The sequence below is a fragment of the Pezoporus occidentalis genome, unplaced genomic scaffold, assembly GCF_034315485.1.
Source record: "Pezoporus occidentalis ecotype Australia unplaced genomic scaffold, CSIRO_AGI_Poc_V1 ctg4, whole genome shotgun sequence".
Lineage (NCBI taxonomy): Eukaryota > Metazoa > Chordata > Aves > Psittaciformes > Psittacidae > Pezoporus > Pezoporus occidentalis.
The window spans coordinates 26,258,579-26,279,664 of record NW_026915724.1 but is presented as its reverse complement, the minus strand read 5'-3'; positions in this window follow the sequence as shown (position 1 = coordinate 26,279,664).

Genomic DNA, 21,086 nt, shown 5'->3' with positions numbered 1-21,086 from the left:
CCAGTTAAGGTGCTCAGAAAAGTTTTGGGAATGTGTTCTCTCATTGTGAAAAAAAAAAAAATAAATCCTTTTCACTTAATTTAAAGTGTATGTGCCACTGCATGCACTGCTTGTTCAGTGGGAAGTATGCCATCAACAACTAAGAACCTCTGTGTTCCCCACCTCAAATAACTTTGATCAAATGGGCAAATCAAAAGCACAGTTTGATTATCTCAAATTATGTTATTTCTCTGTGAATACACTTCATATACTATAAGCCTGTTTATAAACATAGCATTCAACTAAGACAACTGAAGAGTGTGATCTGCAATTTCGCTTTTAGTCATACCTCTGAACATGACCTTATGACATCAAAGAAATTGATCATTAATTTGCCATAAACAAGTTTCATTGAAATAATTTTAAAATTCCTAGAAGCCCAATGAGAAGGGCAGGCCTACTTCAAGTTTCTCAGTTTTGCAGTGAATTTGAATCACAAATTCTTTCATGCGCAATCTCTATTGTCTTACTTTACTTCATACAGTCTTTCAGTCTCAGACACTATTTAAAATCCTGTTAAAAAAATACTAGTTAAAATTCCTAAATCTTGGAGTGCCTTCATAAAATATGATGTTGATGTATTTTTGGATTACACTGGTGAATGCTAGTTACAGACAATGGCTACATAATTTTGCACTTTGATATCTGAGCCCACAGTTATAAAAGCATTTCTATAAAGTTTATGGAACTGGAAAGTTCACTGTTTACTAAGGTGACTTCTCTATGAGAATTCTACTGTTCCTATCAATGAGATTTTCTTCTTTCTAACCTTAAGGCAGACATGCTAAAAAAACAGAAGTGTCTTTGAAAGTTACTGTTAGCTGCCAACAACCATGAAATAACTCACAATCCTCCATAAAACTATTGCAATGTATTTTTTCTCTAATTTGAAGAAGAAAGGATCGGGTATAATTCTCTGTGCTATGTGCAGCCTAAAAAAGATTATGCTATTCTGTGTGTGTGTTTCCTGTCATGCTGAAGTGCCTTGGGGCTAAACTCACCTAGTGAGCTGCAATTGCAGACTTGAAGACCTGCTTAATTGGTCATACTAAATAGCCAGATATATGTATAAATGTAAGAGATTTTTATCAGTCAAATATATACCAACAGTTTGTAAACCATCACTATAAATAATTGAGAGTCGTTAGCTGATATGAAGACACTACATCTGTTTGCAATGAAAGAACAGGGCTAAGCAGCTTTTATGCAGCATGTACAATAGGCTGCATGAAGGACTTTGCCAGTGTTTGTGAGAACCAGAACTGTTTTCCAGCATGTACTTTACATTTTAGGACTTCATTTATCAAAGTGATTTAGAGGAAAGGTAATAATCCACAATGTTAATAACCTGAAAAAAAAAAAAAAGAGAGAAATTAAGTTTACCTTTGAGACCAGAGACACAAGAATTCCCAAACTCACAGGTTTACTTCCTTTCATTTATTCTCATTTATTTGCTTGTTATGCTTGTTCAAATCTTTGAAAGACAGTTGGTTTCACTAAATATCTTACATTATTTTATTCCCTTGTTTGGTGCTAATGTGGAAGACAGCTTTTTTCCACTGCATTAAAGAAGCCATGTCTAATGAAATCTGCTGGGGCATTTATACAGCACACAGGCTTTTAACAGGCTTAATTTTCATGTCATTTGTTATAGATAGAGGCAAAAACTTGTGGTGGCTTGACGTGGGCTGAGTGCTAGATGTCCGCCAAAGATGCTCTATTATGCATTATGCATTAGCATTCCAGTTAGACCTTTGTTGCTGATGTAAAAATTTAGTTGTACAATTCTTCTCAGTGGTAAGTGATATCTAGAGTCTTAGAATGCCTGATAGTTCCAGTTTTCTGTTAATTTGATTTGGTGTGTTTAGGGATCGTTATATGATAGGTATGAGTAGGCATAATAATTCAATTTATTCTTACATACACTGCTCTGTTTCTAAGCTGGGAAGGTTCAAATTCTATTAAAGATCAGAAAAAGATTTTAAGAATTCTGCCTCCTTTGTGAGTAATCTCTGTGGGTCATCAATTACTTTACTGAAGTACTTGTTTTCTGACTTGTTTTCTGTTAGATAGAAACATAAGTATTCAATGGTCCTTTTGCATGAATGTCTGTCTTTGGTGTATCCTTAAGTGGGTCTAATCAAGCACAGATCTAGTGCCTCAAGCTTCTGAGAGTTATGGCTTGGGTAACAATCCATATTTCTAGAGCTGTTTAACTGCTGTGCAAATCAAAGAATCGTATTTCAAAATAGCTTTATTTCCTTCTAATCTGCTTTGTTTTATAAGTGTTAGCTATAGAAAGTGTGAGTGAATAAATTTCTCAAGGTGACAGTGGAGGTGCTTGCTTTTTTAATATCTGTTGACATAATATTTTCTCAGAAGCTAATAATCTGGGTGTCAGTTAAAAACAAGCAAACAGACAAATAAGCAAACAGAATTTATTACCTTACTAGAATTCTTTAGGAATGAAATACCTAAAGCTTTTAGTGCACTTAGTCCATAAGCTTCAATTAGTTGTCAAGCACACCTAATGACACACATTTGAACAGCAACTGCTCTGATGCTCTTTTTAGCCGGTGGAGATTTTCTTCCCCCCTATCACTGACAGCTAATACTAATAAATCAGGCAATAGAAGTATTATGTCAAGGAAAAAGACAATAACACAATTTCTAAACCAATGTGTTTTCATTCTTCCAAGGGGAAACTGTTTTCGTTCTTCATCCCTTTTTCTGATGGCCTATTTTAGTTTCATGTTTTCTGCTCTTAAATGTCTATGTTTTGAGGAGTGGTTCTACAGAGACAGATTTATTTTTAATGGATGAGCTGGTGATTTTTCTATTGCTGTTTTTAGCTCCTGCTAGAAATATCTTCTTGCTTAGAGTTCATGGAAAGCTGGTACTCAAAACCCTGACTCCATTCTAAATCTGATTTCACACTCTCCAGCGCCTATCCATTGCTTTTCTTACTAACTACATAAGACAGGGACACAAGCTGGAGGCATAGTATTTTCCCCAAGATTTTCCCCTCTGGATGTAATTTACCAAGTTTAATAAAATCTAAATGTGAGATCAAATTACCTTATGTCTTTTTCTTACTGGGTTATCAGAAGTTTCTTGGAATTTGGCTTTTCCCCATTGTGTGCTTCATATGTACTTTTTCAAAATTTCTGTTCTCTCTTCATGATGCAGAGTGGGTCTGAACAAAACAGTGAAACTGTGGAGATGGACCTGAAAGCTTCCCTTGAGGGATGTCAACATCAGGTGGTAAGACTTCAAGTGCGTCCCAGTGTTGCAAAGGAACTGCGTAATGCCTGCTTGTGCAGGATGTTGATGCATGTGTATGCCGCTTCACAGAGAGGGAAGAACTTTCCTGCTCTACACAGGATGCTGTGAGCAAACTGACACACTGTGAATTTACCTTATGTAGTGATTAAGTTAATCTCTGATATGTAGTATTGCTCTTCTCCAAGGGGACACTGCCAGCAACACATGGAGCAAATATCACCAAGCTCCTTCTACTTGTTACCTTTTGCCTTGCTCCTACCAACCAAATTTTCCCAAGCTGCTTTCCCAGTGACGGCTTGAAAGTCTGGTTAGAAACATACTGCCTGGGGTTGTGCTTTGAACTGGTGCAGCCCAAAACCCATCCTCTTCCTCATTTTCTCATCTTCAAAAGTGAATGTAGGCCACCTCAAACACAACTTGCAAAAAATACCTTCATATGAAAAGTTTATTTGAAAATATCATATGCAGCTTAATGTCTGGATATTGGTCTCTATTTGTGTTAGTGTATTTCTATCCGGATACCTATCAGAAAAATCCTGTTGTCATGTGCATGTGCATCTTTGTCAAGACTACCTTTTCTACCTTTCAGTAAAACTGGAGACTCATGAAGAGCCTCTTTGCAGTAATTTGGAATCTTTCTATTCTACGGCCTCAGGTAGTCTCAGCACAATTGGCGCAAGTACATGAACAGCAGAAGGGTTTTGGTTGTTTTCGCTTTAGAGGGCACCTGTGCTTCTTCTCTAACATGGTCTTTTTTTTGTATCTGTCAATATCGTAACAAAATACACACTTTGGGAGGATTTTTGCTCAAACGCTGTGAAAACATGACTCTTCCAACTTGAATCTTCTGTGATGCTTCCGTGACAAAAAAACCTTCAAAGAAGTTACGTATTTTATTTATACCAAGCACTTTATTACCATTTTCTATATTCAAATCTGATGAAAAGACCAGTTTTTTGTGTTCCCGGTTTTATTATATCGTTATTTAAATCTTTTTTTTTTTTTATTTACTGTTCTATTACATTTGCAGCATTTATTTTTCTGGCTATTACCTGAAAAATTTGTGCTGGCAGCCCAGGATGAGTAGATTTTGGGAAAGGAGAAAACCTTTTGAAGAAGTCTTTAGAAATCAAATGCTAAATATTTTTTATAAACTGAACAATTTTGAAAGTAAAAATAGGTTTTTAAGACTCACTGTTTCTGATGGAAAGCTGATGCAAAAACTCCCTTGTCTATTATTAATAACATAACTTGCTCATGCTCATTTGTGCCAGTCCTGCCTTCAAGTATAGCTAAGTGTTTCATACCCTCATTTCCTGTCTACTGATCTTCTTCATAAGGAATAAGCATATCTTTGTTGAACTCTTAGTCTATCTTCATGTGAGGAATGCAGCTGTGTGTGAGCTAGCTTGATGCCAGAGACCTGCACAAATTACCTTTATCAGAGGGGATTACTAGCCTGACTGTGAGAGAAATTAATGCAAACCTACAGCTTCCAGTACTGCACAAGCCTATACAGCAGTATCTACGAACATATGGCACATCTTTCTGCTGGTTGGATGTCCCCTCAGACTGTAGTTTCAGTCATTTTCAGCTGGCAGCATCTCTGATTCCTGACTAAAATCCTGTTGCTGACTTCTCATTCCCTGTCTGTGTCAGCAGAAGAGTTCATATGGACATTTCCTGCTCTCATGTGTTCAATGGCCTCATTAACTCTTGTGCCTCATCAAAAGAAGTGAGAACAAAAAAGAAGGAAGAAGGGATCACAGGAAGAGTCTATTTGGCCTCATTGCCTGTTTATGCCAGGTTAAATTGACTGTGACACTATGACAGTAAGACTGAAATCAACTGAGACAGCCAAGCTGGTCTGATAGCAACCTGCTGCCATCATTTTTCATTTTTTTCTTTATTTCTCCCTTTCTTCTTTTTGCACAGCCATCCCATTTGCACCAGAGCTTTGACCTGCATCACTCTTCCTGCCTTTGTAAAAGAAGCATCTGAACCCAATATCAGATTTTTCCTTTGGCCAATAGGGGCAAGGGTCGCTCATTGTAACCTCCTAAACAAGAAGTACGTATCTGTTGTTTTCCTTTGTGTTTTCTAGGAGGAAAATTAAAATTTTTAGGTAATTTAGATGTATCATATTTTACCTGTCAGTTCACTGTTTTCTTTGCTAGAAGTGAAAATGTATAGCCCAAAATCTTGTTGACTTTCTTTTAAATCAGGTTTTTATATCATATTACTAGGGTTTTCAGGTCCAAGTGAGCCTAAAATCAGCAAAAATAATCTGGATCTGGAAAATAGGATTGAAACACTTATTTTGAAATAAGTTCTGGTTTATTTTATTCCACTAGTCAGATGTTTTTCTGTTTAATTTCTGCCTGCATTAAATTTTAAGAAAAATAATATATTCCAGTCTGAGCTATATAAAAAGTGGCTGAAATGTCTTGCTGATTTTTTTTTTTTTTTTTGGACTATGAGTTTCGAAAGGTGCTAAAATATATAAAATAAAAGGCAAAATTGGAGAAAGGTCAGGACACTACTGGTCTGCGAGTTTTGTTGCACACTTTCTGCAAGACCCTGTCCCTGGTTTTTGCCTTAGTGTTCTACCTGTTATTTTACAACATGAAGACTTTTTTCTGCAATTTCTCACTCAGGATTGGTTTTCCAAAGAACTGTAGCTCTAAATTTCTGAGTCTCACAACTCATGAAGTGTGAAAAATCATAGTTAGGAAAACTTCATGTGGAAATAGGATAGCTCATTCAGTCCCTATATGTCTGTCCAGCAGAGAAATGAAAAATACAATTCCTTATCGAATACTTAAAACACTGGTTACCATGCAATTTCTCAGGTTTGTAAAATTCTATAGCTGTCTTGATTTGACAAGGAAAACATAAGTTGTATAATTCTGATTGAAGCTAAACTGGCCACTACCATGAAGAGGCTGTTTGTTTGCTACAGTCATCTGTCTCAATAAAATTACATTGTTTCTTTCCTTCATATTGGAAAGAGGGTTGAATTTTACAAGTGAAAAGAATGGTTGTTTGGGTTTATTTTTCTTTTTTTCAAGCCTATTGCAAAATATTCCTCCTCAACTGAAAAATAAAACCAAAAGGACTTTATAGATCATTTTTCTCCTCTTTTCCACAAGATAAAAGGACTTTCTGTTGCTACTTTCCATTAAGATGACAATCAATATAATTTGTTTACTTAGCGAGATTCAAGAGAAGGCAGGGGATTTTGTTTCCTGTAGCACATTAGAACATCAAGGAGATTGTGAAAATTGATATGAGATAAAGTGAGGCTAGTGAATTATGTAAATTAGATGGGTTCATTTAAACTGTTTTAAAATGACAGTTTATTACTTTTATGGTTTTTCAGATATTCAGATTGTTTGCTATTTTCTTTATGTCCATTGCACCTTCATCTAAAATTTGGCATGATGGTGTTCATTTCTAGATTCCTACTGCTGCCTTAGTATTATATTTTTCAGTGTAGCTGCTCTATTACAATAAAGTAAGACAGCTATGTCATAAATTAATATATCTAAACATTAGAATATAAACATGGGCAGTAGGTTGTCTTTGCTATGATACTACAAACTTGATTACAGTTACAGGCATTACTAAAATTTTCAACACAATATAGAAGTTGATAATGAAATGTAACGATAACATAATAATATTTGTTGACTTTATAGTCCCTCACAGCATGAAGGCTTTGAAAATTATAGGGGAAATTGCCTGTCTTTATAGAATAACTAGTAAAGGAGAAACTTAAAGAAACAGAGTAGTTAAATACCACAGCTACCTATGTGTATTCAGTTTAGATTTTATTTTCAAGATAAAATTTAAAACTACCAGATTTATTACAAACATACATACTTATAATAAATACATTAATTTTAAAAACACAACAACAACAAAAAGGAAAACAACCCATAGCACCAAAACCTGAACTGCCAGCTGAACTACCATCTTCATGCTGCAATGCATGCCCACAATACTGTGCCAGCATGTCTCCTCATGAAACATAAGTTACCCATTTAAGAAGGTGAAATTTTAGTTGTGTTTATATTTTGGCCAGATTATTTGTTTAAAACAGCTGATCTCATCACATGTGTGGCAATTTTCCTCTAAGATGGTGGAACGCTAGTGCCGTTATGTTTCACCCTTCTTAAGCTATACTGCAAGTGCAGTTTCACTGTAAAATACAAAATAGAGGCCATCCAAGAAAATTGTTAATGATAGATACAGTTCTAGCATTCTCAGTCACAAAAATATGCTCTGTGAAAAAGAAACAGGAGTCGCCAAGTGACAAGCTGAGAAGTGGTTAACTAAATACCAATGGTTAATATCATTATTTTTCTCAAGTAGATATTGCTTCAATGGAATCAACAATATCTCATGTCTCAGTTTCTGAACTTGTCATATCTATGTAAATTATGTAATAAAAATTTCAGGCAGAAAAAATAAGCATATATGTTTTTAAAGTTTGAAGGAGAATCATACGAACTAATGTTTTCCTTCTATGAGACCTATATTACTTGTTTGAGCAGCTTTTGAACACCTAAAAAACATAGTTTTAAGTGAGAAAACACTTTCCTAGTGATATGTAAAATTTCTCAGCTATTTTTATATTACCAATTTGATGTGCAGGATACTTGCACAGAACTAAGATTTCTGACAAGTTTCATAGTTTTGCAAGAGTAGCAGTCATCCAGAAGCATTTGGGATAAAATTTTCAGATGGAAGTTTCACATTGTGTCTAACACCTTGCAATACATAACAGAATATATTTGATCTGGATATCTCCTGATGGGTGATGCAGGTACAGTATGCATTTCCAGGTCCTACTTTTAAGGGTGGTTTAGACCTGCCTGTGCCACTCCTGGGGGTAACACATATTAACTTGCTAGACAAAACTGTTCCTTTTCAGAAAGGTTTTATGCAACACACTGAAATTTATCTTCAATCCAGGATAGCTCCATAGTAACATTAATAACATGCATTTATGTATACAGGTATGTACACATGTGCACAACCACTTTGGTGTGATTCCTTTGTTTACTTTGAAGCTCCTTGGCCACATTTTCTTTGTACGTTATAAATTGGTGAAGTCAGAATTTTTTTGTCTACATGCTGTTGTTGGGAAATACAACTAATGAGATTGACTCATGTCTGCAGGTATCTTTACCACATTTTCTTTTCTTTCTCCACTGTATCAACTACGGCAGGAAGGGATGAGTGCCAGTTCAGTTTTGTTTTAGTTTTTTCTACTTTTTTTACCCTTCATCAGAAAAATAGGAAATTATGTGTCTGTGGTCTGAAACAAATAGGACTAAATTCCAGTGTGCTATCTTTTAGCTTCTTTGTATATTGTTTTATGCAGTAATGGAAACTATATCATTGTAATAGGTTGTTATTTCAAAACGTGGCTGTAAGATGGGGGTAGTCAATCAATACTACACGTCGATTGTGAAATACAGTTATTCTTAACACAAATAAACTTATTGTGTTTGCTGCAACTTGCCAAAAGCAGACTATTGTGATTTGCAGAAACTATGAGTTGACACATTAAAAGCTGTGACTTTACAGTGTAATTGTGTGTGACTTTTTAATTACAAAGATTTTTTTTACTTGCTTTGTACTATTTCAGTACAGTAATTTTTTTTCCCCTATAGCTTGTTCTGTTGACTTAATGCTGCATTTATGACACATTTTGTTGGGACTTTTAAGAACTGAAGTCTGATTTCTCCCTTGTAACTATTGGTTCCTGGTAGCACTTTGAGATTTTGGAAGACTCATCACTAATGAAACAGACTATGTCTCTTGCAGCACAGCATGGCTTTTGTGGGAACCAAGGTTCTAAACTCACTAATTTTTCAGTATTAGTGGTAGATTACATTCAAAACCACTGACTTTCTGCAGTAGCTTGATTTTCTTTTAATACAAAGGGAAGTAATGAGGAAATAAGCTGCACCTGTTTGTTTTTTTTTTATTTAATGGAACTTGTTGGAATACCTCATTCGCAGTATGTGTTCTCATCTGTCATAATATGTTCTGCCCTTGAGCATTTGAGAGTTGAAGCTGGAAAGAGTAAGGCAGCTGTTAGAAAGGAGAGTTAGAATGTAGAGTATCTGGGGAAAACACAGACTTAAAACTTGGAGTTTAAAAAAATCTGAAAATATCATCTAACCTACTTTTCTTCTCTGAAGCAATTAATATATGCCTAGAACATAAATAGTAAGGCTTTTTCAGCTTAATGTTACGATATTTTCAAAAAGTTTAAATAATTTTTTCATATCATCTAATTTAAACTGCTCTCGTTTAATTAAATGTGATCTCATTGGTCTTATCCTTCTACTTTCTCTTTATAGCAACTTCATTTGAAGAATTTATTTGTTCTATGTACCACCTCTATCTTTTAGGACTGACCTACTTTGAGGTGAGGTTTCTCTCCACCAGAATCCCATACACCTTTGCTAAAACCTTCCTTTGCCCTTCTGTCCCAATACCAAAATGCAGTGGTGACGTAATGCAGAGCTAACATGTTGTAGAATTGTTCTGTGTAATGGTTTTCCATAGGTTTTTGTTTATTTGCTTGCTTTTATAATGCACTTGTTACTATTTACAAATTTGCAGTTGTGGTCTCCTTCAACTGAGAATCCTTAAGGTTGTTACTGGAATTGGAAGATTGATTTTGATTTTAAAACCAACCTTGCCAGAATAATTATTTTCAATCCCGATCAGCTCACTGTGCAGTCACTGTGCATTGGAATGAAGAATTTTCTCTGAAACCAACACATTTTCAAGATCTTCCCTGTTCTGGTCATTCTTCAGAGGAATCTGGCTATCAAAGTCCTGTACCAGGAAAAGCCAAGCTCTGCTCTACTTTTATTATTTCACTACATTATATTTGATTTAATAAACAGTATAGTTTGTAGTTTCTTGTTTAGTAATTCCCTTCAGTATGGATCAATGGAGCTGCAAGAGCAGCTTTCCATTAGCAGATGAAAGGAAAAAAAATGTTCTTCTTCATGTCAATCTTCCATTAGACACTGTTAGAAAAGGAGTTCAGTAATTCTTTGATGTTATTTAAAGCTCTATCAGGAAAAAATATATACGTTGTATAACAATGTCTTCAGAGTGACCAATCAGGGTTAAGTTAGTGCTAAAGCAGCATGGACATACTTATAACATGGATAGTGTGAAAAAGGAGCGAGAGTGTCCACTTGCAGCTTACAATACACCTGTAAAAGTTTTATTGCAATATTTATGTATTGGCTAGCTTCTGAAAATCAAATAATTATTTAGCAGTTAGTAGCTCTGAAAACTAGTTATACTGCAATTCAATCATGGCTGAGACGAAGTAGGAGCTTCTCTTTCAAAATTACCTATGTAACAAAGATGGCAGACTATGAAGTATTCCTTCCAAAAAAATATCTCCACTTTAAACAAGCACTGTAAAATCTAATTAGAATTTGAGAAAGGAGGGTAAATGAATGTCCAAACACTAGTCTTTACTGTTCGTAAATTGCAGCAAATAAGAGGTGCTAGGCAGCAGCAAGAGATACAAAATGTTAATTTTAAATACTCAAGGAATGTGTTCTACAAAGTCTTGTTTGCTGTTTATGTGTGGCTTTAAGAGGAACACACCCCAAATTTTGATGCTGGCCAAGAGCTGGGTTGTTTTCTCTTGTGGGTTTGTTGGCATATTTGTTAGTGTTTCCGATGTGCTAAAGGTCAGTAGAAGAATGACATAGTTAGTTATGACCTGATGACATCTTAGCAAACTGTACTGAATACATTGATAATATCCTCGTAGCAGGCAGGTATTAAGACAGTAAAGGTTAATAATCACATGGTTTGCAATACCAGTCAAAAAAAAAGTATTACGGACCTGTGTGAATGGAAGTGAAATGACCTGTTATTTTGTCTCTTTTTTTTTGAACTCTGGATATATGACTGACAGTAAAACCAACCAATCAAAGCTGAGTTATGATAAGTCAGGAAATATTTATTTATAATTTTTTTTATTTATTTATTATAAACAGATAAGAACTTTCATTTGTATCCAATTAGTATTTATTGTAGAAACTAATGAATTAATTTTTGGTTTAATGTCTGTTTTCTGGTTTAAAGTTTAACATTTTATGATGAGGACTTTATGACTTACGATTTTATGATACGAAGTGCAGAAGGAGGGGAGGAGGTGATTCAGGCACCAGAGCAGAGATTCCCCTGCAGTCCATGGAGCAGGCTGTGCCCCTGCAGCCCACGGAGGTCCATGATGGAGCAGATTTCCACCTGCAGCCCATGGGGGACATCATGCTGGAGCAGGGGGATACCTGAAAGGAGCTGTGACCCTTTTGAAGCCCACACTGGAGCAGGCTCCTGGCAAGACCTGTAGCCCTGTGGAGCGAGGAGCCCATGCTGGAGCAGGTTTGCTGAAGGACTTGTGACTCTGCAGGGGACCCACACTGGAACAGGCTGTTCCTGAAGGACTGCACTGTTATTTCAAGTTGCACCTGTTTTGGCCTCTCTTAGTAACTGGTGAGTGATCTCTCCCTGTCCTTTTCTTGATCCACAAGCATTTCCTTGTATTTTCTCTCCCCAGTCTAGCTGAAGAGGCGAGTGACAGAGTGGCATTGGTCAGCAGCTGATATCCAGCCAGGATCCACCCACCAGAACTAGCTCATTAAAGGTAAAAACAGTGCAGGTAATATGTGAAGAGGTGTTGATTACTTTTTCTACAATGGCCCATGTGAGACAGAAAGATAATTTACTGAGTAGAAATTGAACTTTACTTATTTTGTGCATATTCTAACAACATTGAAGGTGGAAGACAGAGTATAGAAGCACAAGCCACGTTGGAGGATTTGAACAGGCATATGGAAAGAAGAATTACACAAAACATGCATTGAACAGAGTTCTTTTCACAAAAGATGACTTCTAAATGAATTGAACACTGTAGGTATACCGTAACTTATGCCTCATCCCCATAGAAATCTTTCCACAAAAATGTTTTACAAAACAGTATTTTTTTTTCCACATTCTCATACAGTCTTTTTATATTAGATTTTTTGCCATTTTCAAATTAACATACAGAAATTCTTTGTTTTATTTCCTTAGTCACAAGTTGTTTGGATTTGGGTAGGAATTTACTTTTTCTGGCTTAAGTTTATGAGAAATATTCGCTATCACTCTGCCTGGCATACTTTGCTTTATGTGTGAAACACCTTAGAGAGTGAGGAAATGGATTACATTTTGCAAGGAAGAGAGAAAAAAGTACACTTCTGTTCAAGTTCTAAATGTTTGTCTTTCCATCAGACATGGCCTCTAAGCCCTTTTAAAAGCAGAACCTAAATTTCTCTCTCTCTCTCTCTCTATATATATAAAATGGGTAAAAATAATCAGTGCAAAAAGCATGGTCAAATATGAAGTAACCACATCCACTTCATACAAGAGAGAGGCCAAAAGCCTTTTTAATAAATGTTTGCTTGTCATAGTAATTATGTAACTTTTTCTTCTTTTTTTTCTTTTAAAGCTAGTCTAAATGTACCCCTTGGCTAGACAATGTTAATACAAATAGAAAAGATTTCTATTTATATATTCAAATACAAAATGAAAGTTTATATTAAATTACTAAAGTATTAATAAGATTTATTTATTGTGGTAATCATTATTTTCTTTATTAAATAATCACTTCTATTGAAACATCATTAAAAGTCCAATTGTTAATAATTAATGATAAAATTTGCATCATTCTATTCTATCACACTGTTTTTTTTTAAGCTTCCTCATTCTTAGTTGTGACCTTAATAATAAAGTAATGCTTTCTAAACATAACCATTAGAAGTGAATTATAAAGTAGAAGGAACTGAAAAATCACGTTTTGTGATAATCTTTTTAATATTTCCTTTCTAATTGGTCTCCTTTTTTAATTAGGTATCATGTAAACACTTTCTGCCAGGTATGGATAATCTTTTGCACTACTTTGGTTTTGCAAAATGTTCTTCTTAGTTTCTGGTTTACAGAAAAATAAAGTGGAGTGGTTTTATTTTGCATTAACCATGTATTTCTCTTCTGTGGAGAATGGCCTTGAAAAGGGATGCAATTTTTACCAATGCATTATAGATTACAGTATCAGGATTCTCTAAAAACCTCATGTGCAGAACCATGCAGACATCATTGACAGGTCTAGTATGTTACTGGCCTGCCAGCTGCTCTTCGTGCCTCTCTTGCTGGCATGTTGTTTTAGCCTCAGCAGGAAAGGACTTGAAGCAAGAAGCGAAGTGTTTTAACCATGTTTTCTCAATTCATTCTAATTGCTTTTTTTTTCCTCGTGTTAGGTTTTCTTGCTAGCTCACTTCTGGAAGAACATTGTAGGGGCAAGTGTCTTCTGACTTCATCCTGCTGATGATGCACCTTTTTGTTTTTTTCTTAAATAGCCTAGCTATTAAGCTAGGCTTAATAAGTTGGCAGTGTGTTAGGGTACAAATGAGCCTTGAAAAGATAATTGTGATTTCATTGACTTTAAACTTCTTTATAGGATAGTCATTGATGACATTTATTGATAAACAAAGGGAGTTTATAATTTCCCTCTTTCTGCTCATTTTTGTTGCAGGTAAATTTGGGATTTTATCATAAAGAATTATTAATATGACAAAACCAAAGCCTGGAAATTTTGATTTTGTGGGGGTTTCTTTTTTATTTGTTTTGTTTAGTTGTAAGGGTTTGGGTTTTTTTTTTGTTCTTTTGTTTGTTTTTTTTTTTGTTCTTTTGTTTTGTTTTGTTTTGTTTTCCCCAAAGTGACCATTCTGATGTAGAATTTTGCATAAAATTCAGTTGTTTCAGTTTTTATACTTCATCTATAAATTGAGATATACTTGTATATAAAAAAAAAGTCATATCATCCTTATGTCCCAAGAAAGACTTCGTCCAATATTAATTTGTTCTCTTACATGGGAGTATAGGTTTACAGTGACTAATAAGTGTGCCACAGCAAGAGATGAAAAATTAGACAAGTATTATAAAATTTTTAAAGCCACTTAGTTAAAAAATGAACATTAATAATAATAATACCCAAAACAATAACAAAAGACTGAAGACCTAGCCCCCTGAACACCCCTCCTCCCAACAAACATTAAAAACAACACAAAAAAACATGAAAAAACATTCCCTGTGGGAAGAGGGAAGAATCCCAAGAGGCTCTGACACAAAATTCTTACTATAATTAGAAGAGTATTAATCATAGGTATGCATGAAGGCTAAAGACTCCTTGTTAGCTATTTATGAGTGCATGTATTCCGGCAACATTGTATCTATCTCCTTTAAAATTCAGAAGCACAGAATAGTTTTAAAAGAGAGGAAAAGGTGACTAAGAAATAAGAACTTGCTCACCAGTGACAAAATCATTTTGGTATTTTATCCTCCTGCTCTCGACATCTAAGGAGTCAATTTCTGTCATGATAATGAGTCGGCTGTGCAAGTCTGACTTACAAATTTGGATTTGTACTTCTGAATCCCAAAGAAAAGTTACAGAGGTCCCCATATAACATCACTTATTGCAAGGCTGAGTGCCAGATCTTCCCACTACTGTATGAGCTGTCTCAGAACAAGTCAGAGATCATGCCTTTTGTGCCAAAGCACATAGCTCAATATTGATGCAGGAGAATGGATGACACCTGGTGCAGATGAGCTACTTATTTGTGCTCATTTGGCATTTCAGAGTACACTTGAATCAGCACAATGAGATTTGTAGTGGTGCACTGTAGTGGTGGCTGAAATATAAGGTTGTTTTTTCCAGGCTCCCTATACAGTCGGTAGAAAACACAGAATGCGTAATGTTTGTGATGTGAAAATCTTCCTATCTCTGTATTTGTTTTGCTATAAACTTTCTTTTTCACATGAAACTCAGGCCAAATGTTTATTAAATATTCTGACAGTTTATAATAACAGTGGGCCTTTGCCAAGTGTTTTAGGCATAGAATTCAGAGAAATAATAAAACGGAGTAAAGCAAGCCTGAAGGTATGGAGAATAAGGAAGGATGGATAAGTGCCTTTAAAATGTGTCGTTTATATGTTGGTAAAACTCTTTTTGGAAAAACTTACCAAATTTGACTACTTTGTATTTTTACTGATGGCTCTCTAGAAAAATAAATCAAAGTATGTTCATATTTGTGTATTGGAAGTAAGATTCTCTTGGGTAACTGGAGAGCACCAACAGGACTAGTGTAAAATTCTGGACTTGATGGACAGTCCTTGGATAAGGATAACGTTTGCCTTGTATGCAAGACATGGGATAGTTTGGTGGCTTTTGTTTGTTTGTTTGTTTTTGTGAATTAAAGCAATGTCTTTAAACCCGAAAAGCTTTTTTTTTTTCCTTCTTAATCTCTAATGGGTGAATTGCAGTTAAATTATTTTGTGCTCCTGTGAATATTGATTACAATCATAGAATCATAGAATCGTTAGGGTTGGAAAGGACCTTAAGATCATCTAGTTCCAGCCCCCCTGCCACGGGCAGGGACACCTTACGCTAAATCAGATCACCCAAGGCCTCGTCCAACCTGGCCTTGAACACTGCCAGGGATGGAGCATTCACAACCTCCCTGGGCAACCCATTCCAGTGCCTCACCACCCTAACAGGAAAGAATTTCCTTCTTATATCCAACCTAAACTTCCCCTGTTTAAGTTTGAACCCGTTACCCCTTGTCCTGTCCTGTCACTACAGTCTCTAATGAAGAGTCCCTCTCCAGCATCCCTATAGGCCCCCTTCAAATACTGGAAGGCTGCTATGACGTCTCCATGCAGCCTTCTCTTCTCCAGGCTGAACAGCCCCAACTTCCTCAGCCTGTCTTCATAAGGGAGGTGCTCCAATCCCCTGATCATCCTCGTGGCCCTCCTCTGGACTTGTTCCAACAGTTCCATATTGTTTTTATGCTGGGGACACCAGAACTACACACAATACTCCAGGTGAGGTCTCACAAGAGCAGAGTAGAGGGGCAGGATCACCTCCTTTGACCTGCTGGTCACGCTCCTTTTGATGCAGCCCAGGATACGGTTGGCTTTCTGGGCTGCAAGCGCACACTGAAGCTGGCTCATGTTCATTTTCTCATCAACCAACACCCCCAAGTCCTTCTCTTCAGGGCTGCTCTGAATCTTTTCTCTGCCCAACCTGTAGCTGTGCCTGGGATTGCTCCGACCCAGGTGTAGGACCTTGCACTTGGCATGGTTAAACTTCATGAGGTTGGCATCAGCCCACCTCACAAGGGTGTCAAGGTCCCTCTGGATGGCATTCCTTCCCTCCAGCGTATCAACCGAACCACACAGCTTGGTGTCATCGGCAAACTTGCTGAGGGCACACTCAATCCCACTGTCCATGCCAGCGACAAAGATGTTAAACAAGACTGGTCTCAACACCGGTCCCTGAGGGACACCACTCATTACTGGTCTCCAGCCGGACATTGAGCCATTGACCACAACTCTTTGCGTGCGGCCATCCAGCCAGTTCTTCATCCACCCGGTGGTCCATCCATCAAATTGATGTCGCTCCAATTTAGAGACAAGGATGTCGTGTGGGACAGCATCAAATGCTTTGCACAAGTCCAGGTAGATGACATCAACTGCTCTACCCCTGTCCATCAGCTCTGTAGCCCCATCATAGAAGGCCACCAAATTGGTCAGGCAGGATTTGCCCTTAGTGAAGCCATGCTGGCTGTCACCAAGCACCTTGTTGATTTTCATGTGCCTCAGCATGCCTTACAGGGGAATCTGCTCCAAGATTTTGGCAGGCACAGAGGTGAGACTGACAGGTCTGTAATTCCCCGGGTCATCCATTTTCCCCTTCTTGAAAATGGGGGTTATATTTCCCTTTTTCCAGTCTTTGGGAACTTCACCTCACTGCCATGATTTCTCAAATATGATGGCCAGCGGCTTCGCAACTTCATTTCCCAGCTCCTTCAGGACCCGCGGATGGATCTCATCAGGACCCATGGACTTGTGTATGTTCAGATTTTTAAGATGGTCTCGAACCAGATCCTCTCCTACAGTGGGCGCAAGGTTTTCATTCTCACAGTCCCTGCATCTGCCTTCCAAGACTTGGGTGGTTTGGTCAGAGCCTTTGCCAGTGAAGACCGAGGCAAAGAAGTCATTCAGAACCTCAGCCTTCTCCAAATCCTGTGTAGCCAGTTCTCCCGAGAGCTTCCTGAGGGGGCCTACATTCTTCCTAGTCTGTTTTTTATTTGCTATGTGCTTGTAGAATCCCTTCCTGTTATCTTTAATACCTCTAGCTAAGTTTAATTCTAACTGGGCCTTAGCTTTCCTAACCTGGTCCCTAGCTTCTCGGACAACATCCCTTTATTTTTCCCAGGCCACCTGTCCTTGCTTCCACTAATTATAAGCCTCTTTTTTCAATTGAATTTTCCTCAGCAGCTCCTTATCCATTCAAGGAGGTCTCCTGGCCCTCCTGCTGCACTTCCTTCTGGTTGGGATGCAACACTCCTGAGCTTGCAGCAGGTGATACTTGAATATCAACCACCAGTCTTGGCCCCCTCTGCCCTCTAGGGCTGTATCCCATGGAACCTTCCAAAGCAGATTCCTGAAGAGGCCAAAGTCGTCTGCTCTTTTGAAGTCCAGGGCAGTGAGTTTGCTGCACGCTCTTCTCACTGTCCTGAGGATCTCAAATTCGAGCATCTCATGATCGCTGCATCCAAGGCTGCCCTGGAGCGTCACATTTCCAACGAGCCCTTCCCTGTTGTTGAGCACGAGGTCAAGCATGGCACCTCTCCTTGTCGGTTCCTTTATTACCTGCAGAAGGGAGTTGTCTTCTACACAATCGAGGAGCCTCCTGGATTACTTGTGCCAGGCCATTATCATCGTTCCAACAGATGTCAGGGTGGTTTAAGTCACCCATGAGAACAAGGGCCTTTTCCTATCTGCCTATGGAGTCCTTCATCCGCAGGTTCTCCTTAATCAGGCGGTCTGTAACAGATCCCCACAGTAATGTCTCCCATAGCTATATTCCCTTTAACCCTGACTCACAAACTCTCTGTGGACTGCTCACCTGTCCCCAGACAGAGTTCCATACTCTCCAGCCTATCCCTAACATAAAGGGCAGCTCCCCCGCCCCACCTGCCAGGCCTGTTTTTCCTAAAGAGCCTGTAACCTTCCATTCCAACACTCCAGTCATAGGAGCCATCCCACCATGTTTCTGTGATGCCTATTATATCATACCCCCTTACACGTGCACATGCGTTGGTTAGAGGTAAAATATTTATCTCATATTCAGTATGTAACTACTCTGGAAAAGAAAAGTTGGAAACCTTTTTGCAATCTTTTTCAAAATACATGGAAGCCACAGATGAAGTTTCTGAATATTGACCAGATAGATATTTCTTAATTACCCAAATTAGGAAATGCAGGCAGCTTTGTACAGGAGATTAGTTGACTGTATACCCAAATTTTGCAGATCAGCCCTCCCAAGGTGAAAGTAATTCTGGGTACATAACAGTACACGTTGAAAAAGGATGGCAATAATTTTGATGGTGAAATGGTAAAAGAGTGAGATGAGCTCACTTTAAGCTAGTTCATTACCTGTTGTCTCTTCTATTTGACCTTTCAATATGTATTATGTTAGGGATGGTCACTGCAGCTCACCACTGACATGCTTGTATTTAAAGGCCATAATACTAGTCATTTTAGCCTTCAAGCTTTAAAGTATGAAGTGATCTATATTCATAGAATCATAGAATAGAATCATAGAATAGTTAGGCTTGGAAAGGACCTTAAGATCATCTAGTTCCAGCCCCCCCTGCCATGGGCAGGGACACCTCACACTAAACCATGCTACCCAAGGCTTCGTCCAACCTGGCCTTGAACACTGCCAGGGATGGAGCATTCACAACCTCCCTGGGCAACCCATTCCAGTGCCTCACCACCCTAACAGGAAAGATTGTTTTTTCCTTATATCCAATCTAAACTTCCACTTTTTAAGTTCTAGCCAGTTACCCTTTGTCCTGTCACTACAGTCCCTAATGAAGAATCCCTCCCCAGCATCCCTATAGCTCCCCTTCAGATACTGGCAGGCTGGTATAAATTTGGCTCCCGAAGAGAAATTTGAGATATCTGAAGCACTTTGTTTTCAAATTGGCTTTATAATGGCATGGCTTCCTCCAGCAAATGGAAGTGGGTGGCTGCAAGAAAATTATTTACTGTCAATTACAAAGTCTGAGTAGCATTACTGGGTAAGCTACACAGCTAGTGAAGTCCCTGAAGGAGGAGAACATTATATTAAAATTGGCATCTGCAGGCACTGGATTTGTTCTGTTCTAACCTTCATATTAAAAATACAAAAACATAGATGAATCCAATGCATTAAAAATAAGCTGCTCATTTGGAGTAAGAATAAAGATCCAATAGGTAATAAATTTCAAGAATAAATAGATGAAATTTTGTTCCAGTTTAAAACCTTAAGAAAAATATTTCCTGTTTATGTTTATATGGCATCTTAATTCTAGCTGTTGTCAGATTAATCCACAAAATACTTTCTTAGAGATAAAACAAAAAAACTGTTTATAGAAACACTTTACATTTTTCCACTTACTGTTTTAGTTGTGTCAGTGGTATTTCCATAATGAGTGCTTTGTCATCAGCAATGGAACCTTATGCATAAAAAATCTGATTGCCAGCCACAGGAAGGAAACACATCATTTGATAATTATAAGTATTTTTTCTAGATTTGGATTAATTTTTATTTACAAATTTCAGCAACAATAAATTGGGAATGATATAATCTTTGTCTCCCTGCAAAAAAAAACCTACAAACCAACAACCCATTGCCCCCAAAAAATCCCACAAAATTAATAACAATTAAAATAACAAACCCCAGAGTCTGCCTTGATTTCTAAGGTTGAAACAGTGGTAGCTCCACTTACGTGTTTTATTTTCTCTTGTCCTAAGAGACAAGGAATCAGCATGAAATTGTTAGATTAGGCAGATATGGTCAAAAGGGTTATAGTCAGCTTGCAAGCCCATAGGCTATAGTTTGTTGAGTTGTTTTCTTGACGGAGGAAAATGCACAGCACTCAATATATCTGATCAGTCCAGATCAAGCAGGAGCAAGCTGTACCTCTAATAACTTAAGGGTTAGTCCTGTCATCAACACTGAACCACTGAACGTTGAACCATTCTACATAGTTTTGTTAGATGTTATGCTTCTGGGGGTTAAGCACATATTAGATCATTAAGATAAAATGGAAAGATAGTACAACAGTAGAATATTCTAAGAATAAAAATTATTGAAAATTAAGTTGTACTTGAAGGAAAGGAAGGAAACTGCTTTAGCTTCTTTTTTTTTGGTTTTTTTTTTTTTTAATACCTAATGGTTGAGTATACAACAGGGTAAAGACTAAACTTTAGTTTGTGTGTAAACCGAACTGAAAAATCAGGACCAATTTTTAAAACAGGAGGAATCCTACAGGTTTATGTGATTGCTTCCATGTTACCCCATCAGAAAGCTGAATGTAATCTGCGATCAGATGTGGACCACAATAATTGCATTTGAAAGACTGAGTGGGAGCTGAAAGCTAGACTGAAATATGTAACTCAAAGAATGGGGAAGCATGGTTGATTCTATACCCTTGGATTTTTTTAATTAAGACTGATTTAAAAGGTATTATTATTCAAAAAAGAAGCTGTGCAAAATCACTATGGGCTTCATAGCTGCAGACAGTCTAGATGATTATAACAGCCCCTTCTGG